The sequence below is a fragment of the Pongo pygmaeus genome, chromosome 3, assembly GCF_028885625.2.
Source record: "Pongo pygmaeus isolate AG05252 chromosome 3, NHGRI_mPonPyg2-v2.0_pri, whole genome shotgun sequence".
NCBI lineage: Eukaryota > Metazoa > Chordata > Mammalia > Primates > Hominidae > Pongo > Pongo pygmaeus.
The window spans coordinates 50896862-50909762 of NC_072376.2; positions in this window are offsets into that span (position 1 = coordinate 50896862).

Sequence of the window (12901 nt, forward strand, 5' to 3'; positions counted from 1 at the left end):
TGAGTTTCACATAAAGAACTCTGAGGAGGGAGTGTAAATAGCTGTAATTCTAACTGCCAAAAGCAAAGAAACTCCAAAGAGTCTGGAGGGTGGAGCTGGAGTTGGCTGTTCTCTTTTGATGAGGGACACTTTCAGAAACTAAATGCTGAAAGAGAAATTTTTGTTCCCTTCCCCTCACCTCCAGTTTCCCTCTCTGCATTCCATTGGCAGAAATTAACAGTAAGCTAATTTTAAAAGATGTCCACAAAATACAGTTCACAGAATTCTAGAGCAAGCAACTCTATGAAATGTTTAGACGAGCAGACTCAGAGCTAAAATCTGATGGTTACAGGGTGCTTAGTCGAGTCAATGAGAGGAAAGTGAAGAAAATGGGAGACTCCTAAGGGCAAAGTTGGAGAAGGTCAGAGTGTATTTGCATGTTACAACCTCATAATCAACAAATCCAGCAAAAGGCTATCAATTGAAACCACTGAAACTTACTGCCCCTCCAAACCAAACCAGCTTCCTCATTTTATTAGTAGTATTAATAATTAATTATTATGAACTAGCCTTATTAGGACTGCTTACTCTTAAGTCAGGAGGCACGTTTAGCCAACCTTTATAAATAATAGGTGAGGCTAGAATAAATTGCAAGAAACAAGCCTTACAGGTAATGTGAATTTTTTAAAGGTAAGTTTAACTCTTGAAGTCCAGTTTCTATCATTGATGGCATGTTTCACAGTTAAAATATAATGAATATAATTATACAATTCTTCCCATTAAATGAAAACAGTAACTAATCTTGTAGAACTATCAATAATAAATTCAGACAAAGCTAGGGAGCTTCAATAACTGGTTCAAAAATCTTAAAAGCCCAGGTCCAAGAATAGCAATTAGTATTTTTGACTTCCAAATAAGCATTTATTCAAAAATATAACCCTCATCTCTTAAAGTGTGAGCAATACTTATGCAGAAAAAAATTGTTTTTTTTTTTGCCTTTTCTCAGTACCGAAAGAAGTAATATTTTCAGTATAACTGCTGAAAAAAAAATAAAACCTAATGAGCATCAGAAAAAGAACTATATTCAGTGGCTGAAGAAACTTGAAGATAAAATTTTTCATGGAGCAGCAAGGCACGGTCTTCTGTGCATTCTGCAAAGAAGCACCTGTTTCACTTAATTTATGGTGTGAGCCCTTAAATGCAGTAGGACACTCTGCTCCATTGTGTTCGCTCTCTGGGCCCTATTTATTTCCTCAATAGCACACATTACAATGAATTACTATTTTGTTGGGTTTTTTTTCTATCCTTCCTTACTAAAACATAAGCTATGTGAAGACTAAGATCTCATCTGACTTGTTTATAACAGTCTCCCCTCTGCGCCAAGCAGAATTCCCGACTCATAGTAGACGTCAAATATGTATTTATTACATTAAATAGAATATCCACTTGTGCCATATTTAATATTTCTAAAATAGAGATATTATTCTTACTTATCATTTACTCAGATATATCAATATAGTTACAAAAAGAGTTTTATACAAAACTGAAATTTATACACAGTTATAAAATCTTGCAAAATAATAAAAAATACAGAAATTTAAAATATCATTGATGAAAGTAACCTTCAAGGACATTTAGTTAAAAAAATAGAATTTAGAGAATGTGGCAGTGACTTGATACATAGTAAATAAAAATCTATGGATAATTTAACAAAATAGAAAGGTTTTTGTCAATATAATACAGTTTCTTATTAAAGTGGTGGAAGGACACCACAAAACGACCATCTAAAGATTAAAATTTAGTAAAGTACTTGATCATGACTTCAGCTCAATAAATTTAAAACTCTAATAGGTTATTACTATTAAATATGCAGTTATAGAGGGAACTATATGTGTATGGTTGAGTCAAACAATCAATAGTCATTTGTTTCAGTTTCTGCTGCTTATTAGCATTGGTCTAACAGGATAAAAAAATCTGCAACCCACAGGTATTGGAAAGATAAAATTTGGGGGTCACTGGCAGTTCCCAGAACCCATTTGGACATCAGCGTATTTCTGCAATAGATAAATGACTCAGTGAAAATCATGTATATACTTTTGAAACTATATTAGCTCTTTCCAGCCACTATAATATAGATTAAGGGTTTCAACTTCAGTGAGCTAAGTAGTATGGTAATGGTACTTGTTTCACAAAATACTCCTTGTTTCCAGGCATTCCTTGGTACAAGCAAATACTTCTAACAACATTATATTACTCACTCCAAAATATTCAGTTGCTTCTAAAAAAATAGTTAAAAGAGTTTTTCTGAAGACCATACAAACTGTTCTCTGAAACAGGCAGGAACCTTAGTTTTAGAGATATGGAAGCAACGGAAGTAACAGACTGTGCGGTCAAACACACATCATACATTACTAGCTGTGTGAAATTTTGCAAGTTGCTTAACATTTCTGAAATCAGTCTCTCTGTTTAATTTGGGCAATCATATTTTCCTTGCAGAGTTATTGCAAGTATTAGATAAAACTCATATACAGTGGCTAATACATAGTAGGCACTTCATAAATGGTAAGTATGTGAAGAAAACTTTGTTTTATAATTTTCTTTAAAAAATCAGTTTTTGACTTAGCTTTAAGCCAGTTTAGTTTTTCATAGTTTGCTAATGAATCATTGATTGCTCACCCATGAAAAAAATATACTAAAATGTAGAAGCAACTTGATTAGCTATTGCTTACGGATGAACTCCATTAGAAAATACTATAGAAATTTGTACTTATGGAAACAAAATATAGTGGAAATGTTACTTCTGAAATCTGTTCATTCACTGCTGTATCAAAAGAAGAAGCCGAGTTTTACCATAAAAATCAGAAAACACTAAGCCTCAAGCTCTTCCAAGGAAGTCATGAAGGCTTATTTACTCTAATATTCTCTACTGCCTATAAAAGTACAATACTTGGTGCAAAAAAGCAAAAGATGGCCAGGTGTGCTGGTTCATGACAGCAATCCCACTGCTTTGGGAGGCTGAGGCAAGAGGATTGCTTGAGCCCAGGCATTTAAGACTAACCTACACAACATAATGAGACTCTGTCCCATGAAAAAATTTAAAACCAAATAAAACAACTAAAGATAAGCAAATGTCTATTTTTCAATAATGATTTACTAATGGGCCTCTTAGTAACTATTTATTAATGAGCATCATATTTAGCCTCTAATGCTGAGTACACTTTTTGGACAGATTATCAACAGATGACTTATAAACTCCAGGTGCAGTTAGAATCCATATCTAAAAGGCATTTTAGTTTCAAGAGAAATAACACATCCCAAGCAAATTTTACTCTTTCTCAATGGATATTTCTAGACTGGGAGATCATGGATATGCTATACTGTGTAATTGCCATAGATGTTTCAGCGTGAGTGTTTTATAAATCTTTCCTGAGAATCTTATAAATAAAGAAAACACAAGAACAGGCTATGTCTACAATTAAGTAACTTTGTAACTTTATGAATAACTTTGCTTAGAGAAGATTCATTTATAGATGAATGTCAATCTGAAGGAAATTTCAGGCATGCTTTCAATTCCATAATATCCAACATCTTTTCGAATCATATTAATGAGGAAATACATGACATGTTTATTGAACTATTGGCTCACCCAGAGCTGGTAGGAGTATAGAATTCATTGAATAACAAAAGCTGCAATTCATCTTACTTTTTTTTAGCCTAACGAAGTGATTTAATTTCAACAAAATAATAGGTGTTAAGTTGCATCCTCAGGAAATTCATCAATATCCATCAGACCAAATTAAGTCCTCTTGTTAGATGTTTTCATAACACACTGTATCAAAATTTTTAAATATATAATTTGCAATGCTTAATTATTGGTAATTATTTGTAACGTCTCCTTTGCCCACAAGACTTTTTGAATATAAGAGTTATTTTATTTGTGCTCAATCTCTCTGTCTAGGACAATAACTAGAACAATAGGTATTTCATAAATATTTGTTGGTTAACTTACTACAATTTGGACATAAATGCTTTGCATTTAATTAAGCCTACTTTAATTATAAACACTAATGTATTAAAACCTATCATCAGATTTGTGGCATTAAAAATACATGGGTTTTTATTTTGTTTGTTTTTAATGTTTTACTTTCCTAAATTGATCATACAAGGTCTTCTCCAAAAGCAAAGGCTGTAACCAATAGAAATATAAAATATATGATATCCATATTTTAATGCTTTCTTTTCTGAATCACCACACTTGCTAACAGAAATACCATGTAGAAACTGGTCTCATAGAGAATGCAAGTGGAAACTAAATCTAATAGCTTGCTGCATTTTAGAGTGCAGCATATTTGAGAGCAACAATAACTTGGAGTCATATTAATGAAATTATAAAGTGATTTATTTTCTGTTTCAGAACATCCCCCTAAGAAAACATGTTTGAAGCATTCTACATTTTGATTTTCTGGGTAGTTAAAATGTTTAAACATTATCTTTTACCATATTAGAAATAAAAGCTTCTGACTTAAGACTAATTCATTGCATTTAATGCCTTACCTTTACACCATTGATTTATTTTTACTACTACACATATTTATTTCTTATGTGTTTATATATTTTTTGGTAAGTTTTGTCCTATCAAATGACTCATTCAAGCCACAGTGCCAATTGAATTTAAATGTTATCATAATATTTATATTTGAGGGCAAACAGCTTTGTGGGTTTCTGTCAAGATTTTTAAATAGACGAAACAACATGAAATCAGTTTGGTGCAGAAATGAAAATAATAGATGTTAATTTATCCAAAGGAAAAGGCATCATTATGACAAAGGGATACCTGCACTCTCATGTCTATTGCAGTACTATCTCAATAGCAAAGCTATGGAATCAAATTATGTCCATCAATGGATGAATGGTTAAAGAAAATGGTAAATATACACAGTGGAATATTATTCAGCCATCAAAAAAGAATGAAACTTTGTCATTTTCAACAATATGGATGGAACTGGCGGACATTATGTTAAATGAAATAAGCCAGGCACAGAAATATCTCATATCTCATATTTTCACTATCTCATATCTGATTTTTTTCACTATAAATTGGAGTTAAAAAAATTGATCTCATGGAGGTAGAATGTAGAATGATAGATACCAGAGGCTAGGAAGACTGTATGGTTGGCAGAGTAGGGGGATAAAGAGAGCTTGGTTAGTGGATACAAATGTACTCTTAGATGGAAGGTATACGTTCTAATGTTTGCTAGCAGAGTAGGGTGACTATATTAACAGCAATGAATTGTACATTTCAAAATAGCTAGAAGAGAGGACTTGAAATATTCCCAACACATAGAAATGATAAATACTCTAGGTGATGAATACCCTAAATATCTTTGCTTGATTATTACACATTTTGTATGAATGTAGCAAAATACCACATGTACCCCACAAATATGTACAAATATTATATATCAATAAAAAGGAATAAAATATGGGGTGTCTTTGGGGAGTTTTTTAGATATTCTAAATTTCTGCAAAAATTGTTAGTTGTATCATTGCTTTGACTAAAAGCCAAATCCTTAGTAGACAGGAAGAACTCCTACTGCATTTATTTAACAAATATTGACTACAGGGTAAATATTTGTTAAATAAATGCAATAAGAGCTCTTCCTGTCCTTTTTGAAACAAATTATGCATAGTATAGTAGTAGTCTTTATTGAAATGACCATAACATGAATATATACAGTAATAGAAGCATAGACATGGAAAAAATTAAAGCTACATACAAAATTGCTATTTTCTAAGATATGAAATTAAACTAAAATTCATAACATAATATTTTAAAACTTTATTGGAAATAGAAAGAAACAGCAAAGAACAAATTTGAATCTTGTTACTTACATGCTCTCATCATCAGGTAGCAGTATATGTTGTTAAAGCACAGATTCTGGTACCAATCTATCTGGGTATAAATCTTTACTTCATCAATTACCAGCTGGACATGTGTCACTGGACGTCTCACTGAGCTTTTCTATACTTTTCTCTTAGGTAAAATATGGATAATACAGTTCCTAACTCATAGATTCTTATGAAAATTAAATTATTCAGTATATGTAAAGTGCTAAGAACAATGCTTAGCAAATAGTAGGCTTTTATAATTGTTCACTATTCATTTGACTTCTTAACAATGCCTTTTTGTTGATGAAACTCTGATAATTTATAACATAACAGCACTAAAATATTTCCATAATTATCTAATTTTAATTTCTGCATTAGGTAGAAAAATAATAATAAAGGTCCTGAGTCTATTTTTTGATGATTGCTAACTTCTTTTAATCCTTACTAGTGCTTCTTTCCTTTTCCGCCCCACCTCTGGGCAACCTGATAAAAAATCCTGGGAGCCACCCCGTTTGGCTTATATGGGAAATTCAAACCATGAAAGTTCTTTCCTGTGCATAAGAATCTTAATCCTACCCACACCCCTAAACATATTAAAACCCGCAATAGCAGTCTCGTTTCCCCAGGCTCTTAAGCCATTTTCAGGCCATCTTGGAACGCCTGCCCCACTCTGCCTACAAAAGCCCCATTATGTACGTAACACTCGTCTCATACCTTGTTGGTGTTGGTGTGTATGTGGCATCATCAATTGCAACATCTAGACCAAATTCTTGGAGGATGTCCATTCTACCTCTTTAGGTGGTGAAAACACATTTTCTAGTGGAAAATATCAAACTAGAAAATATCATAATTATTCTATAAAAATACAAAAATAAAGATTACTTGAGAATTTTTAATGCATACACAGAGGAGTACATCTTTATTCAGTTCAGAAGAGTCTTTTCCATAATTAATTTTTCTACATATTTTTGGTTCAAATTTTTCTTGCTTGCATTCTCTTAAAAATTAAACTTTCTGAACAACATTTATTTTATTTTTTGGAAAGATTCCTTTACATATCTTCAATGTTGCTCTCTTGAAATGCAACAATTTTATGTATCTTCTCAAGAAACTATAGAAATAATGCTCCACAAAGAGCTGAGTATTAAAGGAATATTTATCCTTGCTTTCTATGATACACTTGCACTAATACATTTTTATTTATAACAAATAAAAATTTTAAATGGCAACACTTTTCAATCATGATCAATTTATGACCAAATTATTATTTCTGATGAACTGTGTTGCAGTTAGATTTTCACATACTATCAGCCATTTTAACACATTTTTTTCTCAGTGCCTCTTTACATGGTTTTGCACCATTAAATCTCACTTACTAATTAGATTTTGTCTGACATGCAATGGATGAGAAAACCAAATGTTTAAGTAATTGCCAGTAAGAAAGATGTTAACATGAATTTGAGTATAGTTTAAAAGATATGGTCTATAGTAGAGATACATAATTATGGTATTTTATATGACAAAAATATTCATTTGTTGTGACTTTCTAGGGAGGAAATGCAAAAACTGATATTTGCCAGCGACCACTGCAATTAGGTTTCCCTGAAATTTTGTCCATGGCATTTCTCTCATTCATGTGTTGAAAACTACTTAAAAGGATTTCTGTTGGAACTTTTTATCAAATTCCTAAAAACCCAGATAACAATAACAATTAACACAACAAATCTTAAACCTAGTTCCTAACTCATAGGTTCTTACAAAAATTAAATAATTTAATCTATGTAAAGTGCTAAGAAGATGCATGGTGCACAATAGATATATAATTCTTCATTGCTCATTTGAATATTCATTTTGTCTGCAATTCTTAACATAAAACTATAACATGAAATGATCTAGTAATTCTGGTACAACATTGCTTGGATGAGTCTGTGTGGAACAAATGGACATCCCCCCCCCACCCCACACACACACACATACACACGCACACAGACACATATACACAGAGAAAGACAAAACATTATCAAACATTGAGTCTAAACATGAAGTATTAGTAGGTGTATCATGTAAAATATGTTAAGAAATCTGGTTACATGGCCCAGTGCAGTGGTTTACGACTGTAATCCCAGCACTTTGGGAGGCTGAGGTGGGTGGATCACCTGAGGTAAGGAGTTTGAGACCAACCAGGCCTACATGGTGAACCACATCTCTACTAAAAATACAAAACTTAGCTGGGCATGATGGCAGGCTCCTGTAATCACAGGGAGTTGGGAGGCTGAGGCAGGATAATTGCTTGAACCCAGGAGGTGGAGGTTGCACTGAGTAGAGATTGAGCCACTGCACTCCAGCCTGGGCAACAGAGTGAGACTCTCTCAAAAAAAAAAAAAAAAAAAAGAAAAAGAAAAAGAAAAAAGAAAAAAAAGAAATCTTGTTATATATGTGCAGAAGTGAACCAAAATCCTACTAACATCAGTCCATGTGTGTTGATACTGGGACTCATAACATATGGACTATTATTTTAATAAGAAGTACTCAAGCTACTTATTGTTTTTAATATACGACTTTTTCTCTTCACTAAGCTTGTGAGGGCAAAGACCTTGTATGATTTTCTCATCGCTGTTTCCTTTGCTGTTTTTATCATTATATCCCTAATAAGCTAGCTCTTGGAAAACAAAAGTCACTAGGTAGAACTGGAAAAATAGTAGGTTGAAGGAATGACCAAAACCTAATAAACACCTATAAAATTATGCTAGCATTATAGTTGTTGAGTTATGAAAGGAAACTGCACCAAGGAAAGTTGTTGGAGGAAAAAAACCCAGAAATATAGCAGGAGATTGGGCAGTCAAGAGAGGCTTAACGGATTTAGCAAGGACTATGTATGCAAAAATATGTTGAAGTATAGTGAGATAGGAAACAGATTAAAAATTAAAGCAAGAACATATGAATTTGTTGTTCACGAGATATTAAAATTCTACATCACATTTTTTTTAACAAGGTGCTATTTCCTTGTTAAAAGACTGCTGAACATGAAAAAAGAGAAGGTTTTATCCATCCTATTATGTAAAATCATATATCAAATCATATATTTGAAACTATCAAACAATAGTTTGCAAAACCAATGTCTTTATTAAAAATTTATAACCTACTGAAATAATATTTTCTTCATCTAAAAAGGTATTCATTAAAAGTAAAAGTAATCACATATATTTCTAGGAAAGCAAAAAAAAAAAAAAACATACCTGAGAAACTATTTTCTTTCATGACTGCAATTGATGGGAGAGTGAATGACAGTTAAAATGTCTTCTTCTCTAAGATGTATGAGAAATCCTTATTCTACAAAGTGATTACTCTTTAAAGGTGCTTTAAACTTCATAAAACAACAAAGAAAAAAGTAATAGAAGTTTCAAAAAGTTTTTTGTTTAGCAGCCTTCCATGCTATGCAGTTTAGCTTTGCATGATTTCCCCACAGCCTTTGCAGAAATGTTATTAACTTCAGAAAATTGTTTCTCCTCCTGCATGTTCAGAGGAAAAGCAATTTGAAATGTTTATTTTATGTTTGAAGTTTCTATTCATAAAAGAAGAGGTGAAAATATTATTGTTTACTTCAACTTGTAGCTCAGACCACAAAAGTGCAGGTTTATGCAATAATTTACTACAGTATGGTTCTGATAAATAAAAGTAATCTCACATTTTCTCCACTCATTAATACAAATTGATGTAAAACACACTTTGCATCTGTATCAAAAGAAAGGAAGCCACTGCCATTTTCATTTTCCCCGGTGTGAATGAAAACCTTGTTCCTAGGTGGAGGTCAAGAAAGCTATTACACCATAATAGAATGTAGTAAGAGCTGAGATCTTGCTCATTCACATTAAATGAACAGAGACCTATTGCTAATTACTAAATTTTGTGTGCTGATACATAAACAAAGAAACCTTACAATAAATAAAAGGGTACACTATCCTGCAAATGTCATTTTATGTACAGTTCAATCGATAACAGACTTGAATGAGTAACCGTTATGTAGTTGAATGTCTTATTACGCTCTTTAGTATAGTTTATGGGCTAAACAAGTTGCGCATAACATATAAAAGCCATTGGCTATTGTACACTTTAGTAAACTGCAAACCCAAACACTCTCAATAAGATAATAAGTATACATTTCTACATAATAATTCTATTGCCTCAGGAGCTGTACTTCCTGTGTAGTGGTTTACACTCCACTGACCTGATTAAACTTCTAATTATACAGTATTGAATGAGTCTCTATAATGTTCACACATAAACAAACTCACACCCTTCTAAAACTGCAGTTACTAGAATTTAAAAAAAACCTTGAGAAACTCACTTTTATTCAGAACTCATATGGCATTTTACTCATATTAACACAACTCTAAATTCTCTAAAAAACCAGTGAAACTAGAATCCAACTCCAATATAGGCAAGATGTATACACCAAGACAATGGAAATTTTTCTTTGGTGATTAACATACAACCCTCATGAAACCACAGTGGTTGCAATGTCTCCCAACACATACTTATTGAATGAATGAATGAATGAAATATCTTTTCCATTTCAGCCATTTTTGCCATTGGTTCTGCTTGGGTCTCTCTCTCTCTCTCTTTTATTTATTTTATTTTATTTTATTTTTTTAGAGACGGAATCTCGCTCTGTTGCCCAGGCTGGGGTGCAGCGGCTCAATTTTGGCTCACTGCAACCTCTGCCTCCCAGGTTCTAGCAATTCTCCTGCATCAGCCTCCCGAGTAGCTGAGATTACAGGTGTACACTGTCACAGCAGGCTAATTTTTTGTATTTTAGTGTTGCTCAGGCTGGTCTTGAACTCCTGAGCTTAGGCAATCCACCCACCTCAGCCTCCCAAGTGCTAGGATTACAGGCGTGAGCCACCACGCCTGGCCGGGTCTCTTATTTTTTAAATCATTTTGTTAGTATGCTTTATGTATAAAAATAAATGCCAAATATTACAAATACCAATTATTTGACTGAAACAAATTTTTAAATTCATCTAGGTTCTGATGTCTAAAATTATCTGTATAATTGTCATCATATTCCTAAAGCATTGATTTTTTTTACTACTTTTATAGTCAATATTATATAGCCACTAACTATTGATAGACTGATTTCTGGATTACAGAGAGTCAGATATTATTGTTCAAACATGCAAACAAAAAAATTCACCAAACATTCAGTCCGTGATGTCTAGGGTCTGTCAAATAATTAGAGGAGTTATTTTCTAGAACCAATGTGAAAATAAATCAAAATATTAGAAAATAAATGTACTATATTGAATCATTTATAAAAGTTTAAATAACAAATATAAATAGGTAAACATCAATATATAGATATGTAGATATAAAGATATGCATAAATTCCAAGGTAAGATATATGCTCTCCTTACATAAACACATACCTAAATGCTTTCCAGCATTTTCAGCTGATAAGATTCTATAAAAGAACCTCATTAGTACTCCCATCTTGTTATAGAACACATTGCCCATTTCTAATACATAAAAATATAGAGGATAGCTAACAAATCTGATAGTGTGATAGTAAGTTGAAAACATCTGGGTTTGGATCCCTGTTCTTCCAAATTTTTTAACCTGACTTCACAGAATACAATTTAATTATCTCTAATCATTCACATTGAATAACCATTACATTTTCAGTGAGTCAAAATTAACTATTGCCAAATCTAATAGAATATTTTGTAATTCATTCTTATATTTAATTTTAAAATTAATTAGAGTTTTGTTTTTGCTTTTGTGACTTTTGCAGTTGCTTAATGTTAATTGTTGGTAGGTAAAATATATTTCTGTGAAAAATATGTTTTTATTTTACCTCTTTACTATAATCACAAACATGCTTATCAGAATTATTGTTTGTTTAAAAACACATTTTATAAAATATAATTTATTATATTTATTTACATCACCTATTATATAATAGGTCAACTAAACTTTTATTTTGAAGTTTAAAAATAAAACTGTATTAAAAGATCTTAAGAAGTATATTTGAAAATCAATGATATTAAGCTAAATTAATTTTCTAAAGTTTTTTGTTTTTATTGCTTTTTTCTATTGTATTTAATTAGAGAATATAATACTTAAATATTAAATAATGTATCAAGCAATGGGAGCCTACTGTAGTAATAATAAAATATAACATCTTGGCTGTCTTCTCTTAATATTATTTTCCATTACTTTTTCTCTTGATGTACAATATTTTTCAAAATAATCTAAAAATAATGTTTCTATGTACATACTGTGTTTCTAATATCAACACCTACATAAAATCATAAAACAACTATTTTAAAGACTTAATGTAGGCACTCCTAAATTAGAAATAAGTATAAACAAGAGCAAACAGATGAAAATGGTAAAATAATATGCATGAAAACATCTGTAAACATTTGAACTCCTACTTAAGTCTATTCACAGAAGAACACTTGCAGATGCATGCAAACATAATCAATCCCTATACGACCAATCTTTCAGCTAATCTCTGTACTCCTTGTTGCATGACTATAGGACTACAACTTGTCATTAGCCTCAGTCTCTTTATAACTCAGTCTCCGTATAACTCTCTATAACTTGCCATATTAGAGCCATGGCAATTTAATATTTTATGCAATGCTTCCCCCGGAAGTAACCTGAGTCCCCAGTCCTCAGGAATACTATTTCCTTCTGGTCTTGAAGTTATTCACATGATTCCCGTTAGTATCAAACAAGAGCTTTATCCACTCTTCTCATTCTAAAATGTACTCTCAAATATTTAACGAAAATAGAAATGTAAGCATAATTACTGCAACTCTGTATTAGAAACAACTATCAGATTTCAGAGCATTACAGTAAATATGTTATATACTAGTAGTTGCCTGATGCAAACCGCAATTATTGCAAAAATAGAAGTCAGAGCTACTTTAGGAAGCATAATTCAAACCAATCCCTCTTCTGGGATTAGAAGCATACATCCAGACACAAAACCAAACATTTAGAAAATCCTACCATGTTCACAAGC